This window comes from Ovis aries, chromosome 4 (assembly GCF_016772045.2).
Source record: "Ovis aries strain OAR_USU_Benz2616 breed Rambouillet chromosome 4, ARS-UI_Ramb_v3.0, whole genome shotgun sequence".
In the NCBI taxonomy this organism is placed as follows: Eukaryota; Metazoa; Chordata; class Mammalia; order Artiodactyla; family Bovidae; genus Ovis; species Ovis aries.
In genome coordinates, this window is record NC_056057.1 from 35,173,608 (window position 1) to 35,188,253 (window position 14,646).

The 14,646-nt window shown below is 40.8% G+C and overlaps 1 protein-coding gene across 1 annotated transcript in view; it reads right to left on the minus strand.

Annotated features, from left to right (window-relative positions):
- GRM3 (glutamate metabotropic receptor 3) overlaps positions 1-14,199 on the minus strand; it is a 242,523-nt gene extending 228,324 nt beyond the window's left edge. The window contains exon 1 of the mRNA XM_004007802.5: positions 14,037-14,199. The gene's annotated coding sequence lies outside the window, so the exon portion shown is untranslated. The remainder of the gene's footprint in view (positions 1-14,036) is intronic.
- Positions 14,200-14,646: the final 447 nt, after the last annotated feature.

A 14,646-nucleotide genomic window follows, 5' to 3' on the forward strand; every position in this document is an offset into this window, starting at 1 on the left:
AAGAGCCTAACAGGACTGAAGTGACTTAGCATGCACTGGTGAGATATTAATCATTGTTCTGTCCACTCTCAGAGCTGTACCTCCTCTGAACCACTGATACCCCACCCTTCAGCTTAGCCAGCTCACACACTGCTCCCTCAGGAGCTTCCCAATACAGTCTCTCTACCCTTGCATCAGTCTAGAATGCCTCTCTCCACTTTCTGACCATTGTTTAAGGTCCAGAACAGAAGCAACTTTTTAAATATGATACTTTCTGCATTTATGCCAGCCACAAGTATTATTGCTCACTCTAGGGCCTCCCAGTTGAACTGAATTTTCTTGCTACCATAGTTACATATGGACTTATCCTATCTCTCCTGTGAGATGATAAATTCTTAGGAAGACATGGTAACTTTTTCTTTTCTGTATTCTCCTCAGTACCTTGTACAGTGCCTTGAACATAATAGACATTCAATAAGGACTTATTGAATTCAATTGATATTGCTTTTCATGCACAAATTAAAAATTTTTATATGGCATTCTTTTGTTTCGGTTCAAAGTGCCTTTAGGAAAATGGTATAATTTATGGATTGAAAGTAATCCTTTTAATAGTAATTCTTATATTTTAAGGTATGAGGTATGAAGAAGAGAAATTAATGTTAATATTTCAATATGGAAGATAGCCAGTGAGTAAATGTACAACTTGAAGTAGGATTCTTTCATTTATTAAATATGGGTCCCTGATGGCTCAGATGGTAAAGAATCTGCCTGCAATGCAGGAGACACAGGTTCATTCCCTGGATTGGGAAGATCCCCTGGAGAAGAAAATGACAACCCACTCTAGTATTCTTGCCTGGGGAATCCCATGGACAGAGGAGCCTGGTGGGCTACAGGCCATGGGGTTGCAAAGAGTCAGACACAACTGAGCAACTAACACTTGTATTTTCAATTATTATTACATGTTCCAGTCATTATTGTAGGCTGCTGAAAAAGAGAAGACCTTTGTCCTTTTGGAGGTAATTCTTGGCAGGGAAACATGGATATTCCACATCTTAAATTATTTCATAGGCATTGATTTCTGTAAGTCTTTATACACATAGCCTCATAAAAACATTTTTCTGGATTATAAAAACATTATAATCTTTTCTACTTAGACTGTATTACCAAACTCATACATTCCACAAACATGTATTTGCATAGTCATTTCAAGAGGAGAGACAAACAAAGGGGGTTCCAGCCCAAGAGAAAAGACAGGAGGAGCAAAAGTGAGAATCTGTGCAGGATGGACTGCTGAAAGAGCAGGAGCTGAGGTGTGCTGAGACAAAGGAAAATTTGTGTCAAGAAATCTGAGGTGAGAGACTCCCAGCAATGGAGAAAGAAGTCTTAACACATACACACACACTCTCTTTCTCTCTCTTGCCTTAAAAATCTGAGGGCCCAGAGACTAGGAACCTTATCAGGTAAGAACTTATTTCCCATGTCTCCTGACTGTGCCCAACTCTGTCCTTGGAAGACTCAGAACTTGTGCTGGTAAGAGGGACAAGAAAGGGTGGAAGAGAACCTTAGAAGTGGTGGTGATTTCTTCCTCAACTTCTGACCCGAAATAGGCTTCTGCTGGGAACAGAGAGGAGATTCAACTAAAGTTCAAAGTTTTATTTATTATATTGGTCCAGGCATACTCAGTTTGCAAATGGAGACTGCTTTGCAATTAAAGTGTATTGTTTTATTACATCAGAGTGTAATGCAGCTTATTGAATGCATTTAAGAGGGGCAATGTGAAATAAAAATAAATTTGCCTTCTGATTTTATTCTTTGAACTACTGCTCTCCCTACAGTACAGTTTGTCCTGTTTGCTCAGGACAGAACAATATTTCACTATTCAAGCCCCCAGATGACGAGGATCACATGAATATTTTGGAGAAAATTTGCCTTGATAGGAAAGTATCATTAGTATGAACTTTTAATGAGGTGAGATTTGAAATTGGCCTTGAAATTTAGGTTTGTAGAAAGGAAGTTCATTCTAAATGAAGTTGGGGCTTAAAAAGGTACTCAAAGTTCCTTTTTGTGTGGAAACAAAATCTGGGCAAAGGAGAGGCTTATATTGAGGAAGAAAGGTTGGAAAGACACCTTAGGAAGCTGCTTATTAAAGATCTTGATGGCCAAGCTAGGAATCTCAAACTTACTTTTTAAGTAATGGTTTATCTTTAGTGCCTTTTAAACCAAGGAATGGAATGGCAAAGTCAGTTATTCATTTCCAACTTCCCCCCATTTTCTTACATTACATCATTATGTTTTCTCCACACACATCAGTTCCCTTCTTTATTGTCTGACTCTCACTATTTAGTGGAAAGTGAATGAGAACAAAAATTCTTCTAAAAAAATTTTTTTTTTCAGTTGTTGCTATTCACTGCTATATCTCTAGGTTAGAGAGTGGGCACATCGTAGGCACTCATTAGATACCTGGAAGTAAATAATACAGGAAGAGGGAGAGATTGGACGAGATAACCTGTGAGAGAAGTTTGAGAGGTAAGTGCTGATAACTTGGGCTAAGGATTTGGTCATAGTAGGAGAGAAAAGAACACAGTTTACAGATGAGCCAGGGAGGAAAAAATAACAGAGTACCAAACAGAAGGGAAATGTCCAAGACTTGAAACCATTTGTCTGGGGAAATCATGGTATCCCTTCTAGAATCCGGAAATCCGGGGTAGCAATGGGTGTTGAGCTTTAGCTCGATTGTGTAATGGGGAGAGTCCCCTGGAAGTACCATTATAGATCAAAGCACTGCAACCATCCCAGAGGGTGTAGCTTTCAGAAATTTGATATTTTGTAGGGGGAAATGTTCTATTTTTTATTACTTTTCTTCTCAGGAAGTCTATAAAGTGTGGAAATCAAGTGAACAAAGAGTTGGCCAAGACCCCCTAGGAAGTGAAGCTGGTGGTCCAGCATAAGCATCTCCCACCCGCTGCTGCCTGCCCCTCCTTCCCCTCCTGCATTTTTCCCATGTGGCTCTGAACGCTGCTCAGGAAACTATCTTTGGCAGTATTTGTGAGGATTGCCAGCTTCAGCTAAGCAACCATTCACTTGAACTGAACTAGAAGCTGAGGGGAGAATGTATAAGAAGTTGCCAAATGAAGTTTTTGTTTTGTTTTATTTCTCTTGCTCTGCGGATCCACAGGGCAAAAGGGGGGACTGTGACAAAACAGTGCTTCCCCACATCCCCTAGCTCACAAGGACCTAGCTTTAAAGACAACTGGAATTTTACATGAAGCATTTGTATTCTCAGGAATAGAAATAATATTTTCCTCGATGATCTTCTTCAAATACCAGTAACTTCCCTTTCTAACATCCCAGTATTGCCATTCTAAAATATGAAATGAAAGATCAAATATGAGAAGTTTTCCTAATAAGAACATCCAAAAGATAGGTATTGTATGTGCTTACATATCATAGTGGAATTTACTATAGGTGATAGAAAAAAGAAATGTTTGCAGTGAAAACAGTATGAGGTTTCCAGAAAATGAATCTATTCAGAGAACTCACAGAGACAGTGTGTTATTAGCTGAACTTACTTAATTAATTGGGCTTCCCAGGTGGCTCAGTGGTAAAGAATTCACTTGCCACTGCAGGAGCCATAGGAGACTTGGGTTTGATCCTTGGGCTGGGAAGATCCCCTGGAGAAGGAAATGGCAACCCTCTCCAGTATTCTTGCTTGGGGAATCCCATGGCCAGGGGAGCCTGGCGGGCTACAGTCCATGGGGTTGCAAAAAGTTGAACATGACTGGGCAACTGAGCATGCAGACACAATTAATTGATTAATTCTCAGGCTCACAGAATTAACAAGTGGCTCAGGACATTTGTTACTATAATTAAAGTGGACTTGCTGTGGGGAATAGTTTTGTACAGTGTTTCACTGGGTATTTGCTGAGCCTCATTTCTTAAGTCTGATGTTTATGGACTGACTGAATGTCTCTCTCATCACCCCACCAAATTCATATATTGAAGTTGTAACCCCGATGTGGTGATATTTGGAGATGGGACCTTTTGGTGAGGTCATGAGAATAGGGGCTCCAGTGTTGGGATTAGTATTTTTGTAGGAGGAGGAAGAGAGTCGAGAGCTCACTCTCTTTCTTGACCATGTGGGGTCATAGTGAGAGAAGGTGGTTCTTCAGGAAGGGGCTTCTTACCAGGAACCCAATCTGCTGGCACCTTGATCTTGGACTTCCCAGCCTCCAGAATTGAGAGAAGTCCATACTGTTGTTTAAGCCATCCAGTCTATGTATTCAAATACATAGTAGCCGGGGCTGACTAAAAGAGTAGTGTGTCTCAAACTTGAGTGTGCCTGAGTAACTTGGATGCATATTTAATACATGCATTCCCGAATCCCAGCCTAAAGGAAATTAGTCTGGAATGGATCTGTCTCAGTATTCTTCACTTTAAGTAGACTTCAGAGTGATTCTGGTGTAGGCTCTTCTGGGCAGTAATATGATAAATACTATTTATAGCAATGTAAGTGGCTTGCTCCTTGGAAGAAAAGCTGTGACAAACCTAGACAGTATATTAAGAAGCAGAAATATCATTTTGCCAACAAGTCCATCTATCTAGTCAAAGCTATGGTTTTTGCAGTAGTCATGTATGGGTGTGAGAATCGGACCATAAAGAAGTCTGAGCACTGAAGAATTCATGCTTTCAAATTGTGGTGCTGAGGAAGACTCTTGAGAGTCCCTTGGACTGCAAGGAGATCAAACCAGTCAATTCTAAACGAAATCAACCCTAAATATTCATTGCAAGGACTGATGCTGAAGCTCCAATCCTTTGGCCATCTTATGCCAAGAACCAACTCACTGGAAAAGACCCTGATGCTGGGAAAGATTGAGGGCAGGAGGAGAAGGGGGTGACAGAGGATGAAATGGTTGGATGGCATCACTGACATAACAGACATGAGCTTGAGCAAACCCCGGGAGGTAGTGGAGGACAGGGAAACTTGCCATGCTGCAGTCTCTGGGGTCACAAAGAATCAGACATGACTTAGCAACCAAACAATAAAGTGAGTGATTATTGTTTGTGCTCTGAGTGTGAGAGTAGGAAGGGAAGGGTGAAGGGAACTGCTCAGAGTCTGCCCCTCAGGGTTCCTTCTGTCCTACTTCATATATCTCAACCTTTTCCCTCCCATGACTATACTTCCAATTACCAGATTCCCTAGCAACATCATAGCAACAGACACACATTTAGAATTTTAGAAGGAAAAAAAGTGGGGCAGGGGAACACTCTAACATTTCAATGGCTTTCCTAGCGGGATGTCATTTGTTCAATAACTGTAGGAAACATGGCTTTTCTCTCACATTTCTGCATCACATTTGTTCAGGAAATCATAGCCATCGAAGGGCTCTGCTGCTGCTAAGTCACGTCAGTTGTGTCCGACTCTGTGCGACCCCATAGACAACAGTCAACCAGGCTCCCCATCACTGGGACTCTCCAGGCATGAATACTGGAGTGGGTTGCCATTTCCTTCTCCAATGCATAAAAGTAAAAAGTGAAAGTGAAGTCACTCAGTCGTGTCCGACTCCTAGCAACCCCATGGACTGCATGCAGCCTACCAGGCTCCTCTGCCCATGGGATTTTCCAGGCAAGAGTACTGGAGTGGGTTGCCGTTGCTTTCTCCATCGAAGGGCTCTACTTAGACAAAATTATATATTAGGTAAAAATTATAATTGTTCTTTCTGCCACTCCCCACCAAACTTGAAGAAGTTAACTTTTCTGAAAGAGATGAACCTTTAAATCCAATGTGTTGGAAGGTTGGTGAACTACATGGACCTAAACATATATGGTCTTTCATATTTCTTGCATGAAATATCATCTCACACTCTAGTAAAGTAATGCTCAAAATTCTCCAAGCCAGGCTTGAGCAGTACGTGAACCATGAACTTCCAGATGTTCAAGCTGATTTTAGGAAAGGCAGGAACCAGAGATCAAATTGCCAACATCCACTGGATCACGAAAAAAGCAAGAGAGTTCCAGAGAAACATCTGTTTCTGCTTTATTGACTATGCCAAAGCCTTTGACTGTGTGGATCACAATAAACTGTGGAAAACTCTGAGAGAGATGGGAATACAGACCACCTGACCTGCCTCTTGAGAAACCTATTTGCAGGTCAGGAAGCAACAGTTAGAACTGGACATGGAACAACAGACTGGTTCCAAATAGGAAAAGGAGTATGTCAAGGCTGTATATTGTCACCCTGCTTATTTAACTTCTATGCAGAGTAGATAATGAGAAACGCTGGACTGGAAGAAACACAAGCTGGAATCAAGATTGCTGGGAGAAATATCAGTAACCTCAGATATGCAGATGACACCACCCTATGGCAGAAAATGAAGAGGAACTTAAAAGCCTCTTGTTGAAAGGGAAAGAGGAGAGTGAAAAAGTTGCCTTAAAGCTCAACATTCAGAAAACGAAGATCATGGCATCTGGTCCCATCACTTCATGAGAAATAGATGGGGAAACAGTGGAAACAGTGTCAGACTTTATTTTTCTGGGCTTCAGAATCACTGCAGGTGGTAATTGCAGCCATGAAATTAAAAGACGCTTACTCCTTGGAAGGAAAGTTATGACCAACCTAGATAGCATATTGAAAAGCAGAGATACTACTTTGCCAACAAAGTTCCGTCTAGTCAAGGCTATGGTTTTTCCTGTGGTCATGTATGGATGTGAGAGTTGGACTGTCAAGAAGGCTGATCACCGAAGAATTGATGCTTTTGAACTGTGGTGTTGGAGAAGACTCTTGAGAGTCCCTTGGACTGCAAGGAGATCCAACCAGTCCATCCTAAAGGAGATCAGTCCTGGGATTTCTTTGGAAGGACTGATGCTAAAGCTGAAACTCCAGTACTTTGGCCACCTCATGCGAAGAGTTGACTCATTGGAAAAGACCCTGATGCTGGGAGGGATTGAGGGCAGGAGGAGAAGGGGACAACACAGGATGAGATGGCTGGATGGCATCACCGACTCAATGGACATGAGTCTGAGTGAACTCTGGGAGTTGGTGATGGACAGGGAGGCCTGGCGTGCTATGATTCATGGGGTTGCAGAGGTGGACATGACTGAGCAACTGAACTGAGGTAAAATTCAGAGACTGTAAGGAACTAAGGGAGAGATCCTTTTGCAGGGAGTTGGGGGTCTAACACTCTCTTAAACATCTTTCCCAAGGGTAGCTCTTGAGCAATGTCTGTGGAGGAGATGTGTAGGATCTAAGTCCCATGTCTTGACTCCTTAATTCTGAAGTGAGGTATGGTCTGGCCACCAGTATATCTGGATTTGACAGAAATCACTGGGATTAATGTATCAGCTTGTAGAGGGTCTTTGCTTTTTTCAGGAAAAATAAGATGCTTCAAAATAGAAACTGCTAATTATATTCTCCAGATCTCATTTTCTCCTTGAGACAGATACAAATTCCAACTGTTTCTGACCCTAGAGTGTCATCTCCCAAACTGGCATTTATTTCGACATATTTTGTGAAAGCAGTTTTCATTATGTTATATTCACCAACACATGGTACATTGAAACTGTTGAGCAAAATACAAAATATTACTAATAATCTATCTGCTATGTATTGTTAACAATCAAAAGAAACAGCCTCCACCAGATGGGGAGACAGATCTGTGATACCCGTTTGTGTTTTATGTCCATGAAGTAGCACAAATCAGAGAAAGACTTTCAAGCAAAGACTCCTATTTCAGCTCTCTGGTTGTCTGAAATGAACTATTGATTCATGCGACAAGACAGCAGGTTTCCTGCCTGTGGGGAAGTACCCAGGTCCGAGACTCATGAAGTCTGCGGGTCTTCCCAGAGCCGCCCTACTGAGCCTTCGGAATCACCAGCAGGTCACTTTGCCTCTCTTGTTCTTAGTGTGTTTAAAATCTGGAAACTTCGAGTCCATCCTTTTTCAAGTTGTTGTTTATATTAAGAATAAATGCCCGAAGGTGTGAAATGCTCAGAGTTACTTGGATAAAGATGAATGACTGCTTCAGCTGGGTGAAGAAGTTTCAAACTTGTACTAGTCTACAAACCATTTTTACCAGCTCGTTTATTTGGTAGGAAGTAGTTTGGCTCTAAAGAGAAATATAATCATTTTAGCCTTAACAAGCAAAACTGCCTTTCATCCCCTTGCTGGCTGTTTGCTACCTGTGTTAAGTTTTACAGATAGCAATGTCCGCTGAAATCAGGCTCCAGGAAAACATAGTTGTCATATTTGTATATCTAATGTTTATTTCTCAGTTTGTTAATAAACCTATCATCTTCACAGAATTTTCTGATTCTCATTTCCCTCCCTTAGTTCTTTTAATTATGTGTAAATAATTTTTTAGTTAATTTCTTCGTTTGCATTTCTTTGCCCCTCAGAAGAGATTGTGTCTCTCTCAGGGTGAAGAGAGACGGAGCTTGTCAAATTCTGTTCTGACTCTGTTTCTCTTACCATTGGTCTCTGTCTCTCTCTCTTTTTAACCAAAGTATGTCCCTCTACTTGGAGCTCAGAAAATATCTGATGCATGAAATGAAATCCCCGCACAAAAACATAAACTTGGGAGGCAGTGTAGCATAGTAGCAAACAGAATGGGACATGGGACAAGGAAGTAAGTTTTGAATTCTAGTGCTTATCTTGTTAACTATCGGAACTGCAGAAAATTTACCTCTGGGCCTCTCTTTCTTCTTCTACTAACTGGGGGTTATAGTACCTACCTCATAGGGTTCTTGTGAGTATTAAATTAGGAAATGCAGTGGTTTAGCAGAGTTTTCAGAAGATGGCCATGGGTCAGTAATTATCTGTTATTATGATATTATGATAGTTTTTTCACCTTAAAGCATCTGACAGAGTATCTCCACAGAGTGCTGGAATATCTATATATGGAATTTTAAGTCTAAATACATCTTTTAAATGATGGAATAGACTTTTTTGTTCAGTTGATAATTCTGGTAACCTCTTCCCTACTCAAGAGTTCCAAATTTGATTTTTGGAATACCTTCAACTTTATATGTTTATAAGATTTAGTGTGTGTATTAACATTTTTTATGTCCTCATTTGTATGTCCTGAATCTTGTTTGGCATATACAGGTGCTTAATAATATTTACTCATTGATTGCTTCCCTATTAGCCACCTTTTCTTTAACCTCTTTTTAGGGTAATCTGGTCAAAACTGTTAGTACTACTCCCATGCTACATATATATAAGTTGTAATATTTTTTCAAGCTGTGTGTCTAGTGTCAAGGTTTTGAAATTTTCTCTCTGGTACATACCTGTACTCTTCCAATTGAATTTACTCAAATGTTGTGTGTTTGTGTGTGTGGAGAGGCTGTGGCAAAGGCAATATTGTGCAAAGGCAATGATAGTGAAGTAAATTCTAATAAGGAATAAAAATGTGAGCTTTCTGTGGAGGTACTTCTCTTTATATGTGATTTTATTTCCAAACATTATATTTTAGTCTCTGCTTGTATAGATTCTATCTTAATGTTTTCAAGATCTTTTCCTGTGTTCTGTTCCTAAAAGCTCAGTGTACAGTTTCCAGCTCAGTAGAAAGATTATTCATTTGGTGAGGACCTATTACTTTCTGTGTAGACTCAGACTTCTTAGAAGGGCTCTGTCCCAAGGAGAAGTCACAAGTATATTAATGGCCTACTTTGCCTATACCAAGAGAATTGATTTCCCCTTTGTTTCTAAGGAAAATCATTTTGAGGGTACTCACCACGATGTGATGAATGGCACTATAAAAACACTTTGGGGCTTCAGAAGGGAGAATACTGGGCTTAAAAGTTATTTATTCTTTGCAGTCTAATTTTATTCCTCTGAAGCTATATTTGGTTTTGGGATGCTACTTCTCTGTTCTGTTTCCTTAATAATCCATACGAATGTTTCTACCTCCAATGTTAATGCTCACCACGCAGTAAAGAAGACAGCACTAAATTGTGTTTTTAGTTGCTGATTTATCTTATTCTTTGTTGTATATTTCACCAAATATAACCTAGAAATTTATTTCTTGAGTTCTGTCATTTATTCCTCCACTGTCTGGCAGAATTGGCTTTTCGATGCCTGGGACTTGAAGAAACATTTGAGTGGGATGGCAAGTCTACCAAGATATTTGCTCAAGACTCTTAAAGAATCCTACACAAGGATGTCTTGGAACCAGATTTTTAAGTGAACAAAGTGAAAACCTGTTTCTCTCGTGGTTATTGCAGGCTTTTCTATTTTTAAAGTAACCTTCGCATATGGTACCTCCCTATAAATCTAAATAGACTCCATATTGATGTATGCATGATTTGAGCTTACTCTTCATGATACAGGAAAGTGATGAATTCAAGCTGAATTTTGCTGGCTTTTCAGATTGTTTTAGTATGAAAGGGCTACTGTGTTCTAACAGAATTGCTGGATCATGTTAATGTATGCATTTATTAATAAGTATATACACTATTATATTCCTAGCACATCCTATTAATTATGGAAATAATTTTCATTTCAATAGTGGAATTTACATGACAACAGCTTCTGGGGCTCAGTGGAGCATCAGACCAGCATGTCACAGAACTCCTTTGTAGTGTGGGCGTTGACAGGGTTCTGTTGACACCAAATTTGCAATGAAAATGTCTCATAAATGTGCATCCACATAGCACATTACTTAGAAGGGATCATCTTCATATTGACATAGGTCATAAATGTCAAAGATGAAAAATTTCTCCACACTTGCATTGCTAAAATAAATTATTGAGAATATACAGTCACACACATATACATGAATGACCTGGGGATGTGTCTTAAATATTTAGAAAATATGTCCAGATATAAAACTGTGACCTTTCTCTCCTGTAACTTTATAAAGCTTTTGTATTTTACAAATCCTGTATAAAGGTTGGATAAAGAGTGTAAATCAGATGAAAGAACAAACTGGTCCAGAGGGATTATAATAGGGAATAAATTACAGGATCAAATGGGACCAAGGGAAAATTAGACTGAATATCACAACAAAAGTTTTTGATAGGGAGAACTATTAAACTGTGAAAGAATCTTTCAAAGATGATAGGGGTCATTACTTGAGCCATTTAAGATCAGACTGGACTGAAGTACTCTAAAACATAATGTGCTGTAGAGACCAAGACTATACGAGATGAAGAAGGAGGGGGATGACTTAATAGTTTCTGCCTTCTCCATTGTGAGTATGATTGTACTCATTTTATGTGTTCAGTCTTGGTGGATAATCTTCTACAATTTTATGCTACTTCTTGGGAGCAATTTCAACAAATTCATGTAATACAGAATTGGATGCATTTAGCAGAATCTCAGAAAAGATGAAAATGCACACTAAGCTCAGTGTAAAATAGCAAAGTGAGACAACCATGAGTAAACATTACTACTTTTGAGAGGAGTAAACCCTGGAGGAAAAAAGAAGAAAACCTTACTTTGGAACTCTGGCCATATTCCAATGTGCATAAATGCACACTGTCCTGGCTTTCAATGGAGGTTAGGTATTAATTTTCTTTTGTTTAATGGTATCTTGGGAACTTGTCGAGTGTAGGACAACAAATTGAAACATTTTATCCCCAAGATAATGGGCTATAGTTTGGCAGGAGGTAACTACAACCGTGGAGAAAAAAAAAAAATCATGTACCATTTTGTAACTGTGGATGAGAAAGAGAAAATGGTTTAATTTGATAAAAAGAATTTGACATAAAACAAGAAAGAGAAAAAGGTACCCAGAGGAGTTGTAAAAAAAAATGTGATTGCTGGGAATCTTTCAAACTAAGACTGCCCTTGCTCTTATGTGGTTCTAGATGATACTTGTCATGAAGTAGAGAAGTAAGATAGGTGGCCTTCTGACAATTATCCTAGTTCTTTCACTCAATAAAATTACTAATTTAAATTTCATAAAAATAAAGATTACTGCTTTTTATTCCACCTGTGCACTTGCTCACCTTACCAATTTTAATTGCAGTGAGTAAACTCAGAGTGGGGCTCATTCAGATGTTTGATAATTGTGGGGAAAAGTCATTGACTTACCCTCTTTTCAGGTATACACTGCAACTTAAAAAAAAAGACAATGGGATGTATTTTCATTATGTATAATGTTTTCTGTTTATGTAGCCTTCCATCTCTTTTCTCAATGTATTGATTATAGATATTTCTGAAGTCTAAAAAATGCCATTTCGTGAGTTTCTCTCCCTGTCTCCAAATATAATTTATTGCTTGCGTTGGCATAGTTTTCTACAAGCTGAGTTTCACATTTCATTGGTATGCATCTAGCCCATATAACAGGAGCCTTTATACATAGTTTTTTTTTTGGAGGGAGGGGTTATCAGTTTTAAAAGGTATTCTTACCATTTATCATTCTTTTTAGCCCAATGAATGTAGATACTCTGAATTTTTCATTGTCTTATTTGTGAAAATATAAACTTCAAGACTTCTCCTGTTTCCATCCTGAGCATCTGAGTTACTCTGAACAGCAATCAAGTCTTAGGGCATGTCTATTCAAAATACTCATGTATTCCTGCTTGGTCAGAACTTGAAAGGGTGGACACACAAAGCCTACAGGTGTGAGAAATCTTTGTAAATACCAGACATTGCCATGATGGAAGGGAACAGATCACTTTATTGAAGTCTGATGTTATAATACTTCACAAAGCTATTCAAATTCTATTGGGTTGCTTTGAGGAAAAATGTGCATAGTACTATAGAATCATTAACTAATAGAGTATCCTAAACATCTTTGGTAGGAAGCGTGTAATCCACCAGAGTTTAGGATCTGTTTTGTTGTCATGCCAATATTACATATGTTTCCACGAACAATTAGAGTCTAAGTAACAGTCTTAAAATACGTAATCAGATAAACCAAAGCAGACCTAAATTTGAGTAAATGAACAATATTTCTGTACTAATCAATGCTTTTTTCTTCCAAAGAAACACACCATAGCTCTAATAAATAGTTCTAGTTCTAAGATCATGTAGCACAGATAAATTTAAGCAGAGAAATTTAAAAGTAACAAACTACTGCTGAGATCCTTAACTCACAGAAACCTCAGCTTCCAATATACTGATATGTAACTATCTGTATATGTCAAACATAGCACTATTCAGATAGCAGTATAAATAATTTTACTAGCAAATTAGCTGAGCACTTGAGTGCAGATTATTAGAAGTATATAGTTTTATTGTTTGTTATTAAAATTTACAGTGCTTTAAAATACTTAAAAGGCAGGGGCATGTCCCCTTAAGATATCTACCTGAGAGTGCTACACCTTTGGGAATCCTCTACGCTTGCTAATCCAGGGAAGGAACTAGAAGGAAATCTAAATGAAATCCTTAAGAAAGGAGCTTATTGGGTATATTACCTAGTCTATTTCTGGATCCCGCCCTCTCTGAGTTATCTCACTGTCAGAAAAGAAAATGGAATAGGATTGACGAAGAGATATGCTCCCAGTCTGGCTCTTTGATTTTGCGCTCAAGCCAAAAGGAGCGGAGGGCATGAGTTAAGCATCCTTGCCAGGCATGCTTGCAGGAGAGCCAACCTCTGGCAGTACAGCGTCTCCCAGCTGCGACGCGGACCAGCTCCGCTGACCGCTGCCCACCTCGCCTGGCAACCTCCACACCCACATGAAACCGCCTGTGTGGCAGCCAGTCACCGCACGTTTTCCTGTGCACAAAACTGGGGGAACCCCCCCCGATAGAAACGTATCCCGGAGCCGAGAGCAGAGCTGGAGGTGGTTGGCTGGTGAGACTGGTCTCTCTGGGGGTCTGCGAGCGCTCGTCAGTCCCTCCACCTCTCCAACCCTTGGCTCCCGATATGTACCCGGAAATCTGCCTCCCTCCCGGAGTCATAGATGAGCGCGTACACACACAAACTCTCATTCACGCACACCCACCTTGCCGCTGCCCCCCACCCTCCCCACCCCTGGCAGAAAGGTAGAGACTGGTCCGGGCTCTGCCTCAACTTTATGGGCTGTGCCTGCCCCACGCGGCACGGCACCCGAGCCTCCGCGCCTTCGCTGGGCGCCCTCCAGAGGGACACGTCCTCCTCGGGGCCCCTTACCTCTCACCGACAACTCCTGGCAGGGACTGGAGCGGACCGCGGTGGCAGCAGTGGCGGCCGAGCCTGCACCCGGGCTCTGGCTCATGGTTGGTCTTCCTCATCCGACACAAAAGAGGTAGCTTGCCGGCTTTGTCCTTTCCCAATCCAAGGGAGAACTTATTTTGCCCCCGAAATGGCCAACTTGTGCGCTCCGCTTCCTGTCACAGTGCCCCCTGCCCCCGCCCCCTCCAGGCTGCGTGCTGGACCACTGCCCGGTGACAGAGCATCCAGGCTTCCGAGTCAGTGGGGAGTGGGAAAAGGGAGGGTGGGAGGAGAAGAGAGGGAGGAGGTTGGGAAAAGGGGAGGGGGTGCAGTGGTCTTCCAAGGAGGGGAGGGGAGCAGTTCTCTGTCGAGTGCCTGCCTGTCCTCCTTAGGGGCAAACCCACTTCCCAGCAAGGTAGCAACTTTCCTTCACCTTGGCCGGGCTGAAACCTTCGCATCTAATTGGGACTCTCTTGGCAGGGGCATCCTCTCCTTCTCCTTTTCTTTTGCTCCTTTCTTACCCTCTCGTTTCCCCTTTCCCTCTTCGTCCCCCTTTCTCCCTCCCTTAACAGGGGTGTATCTGCAGAGT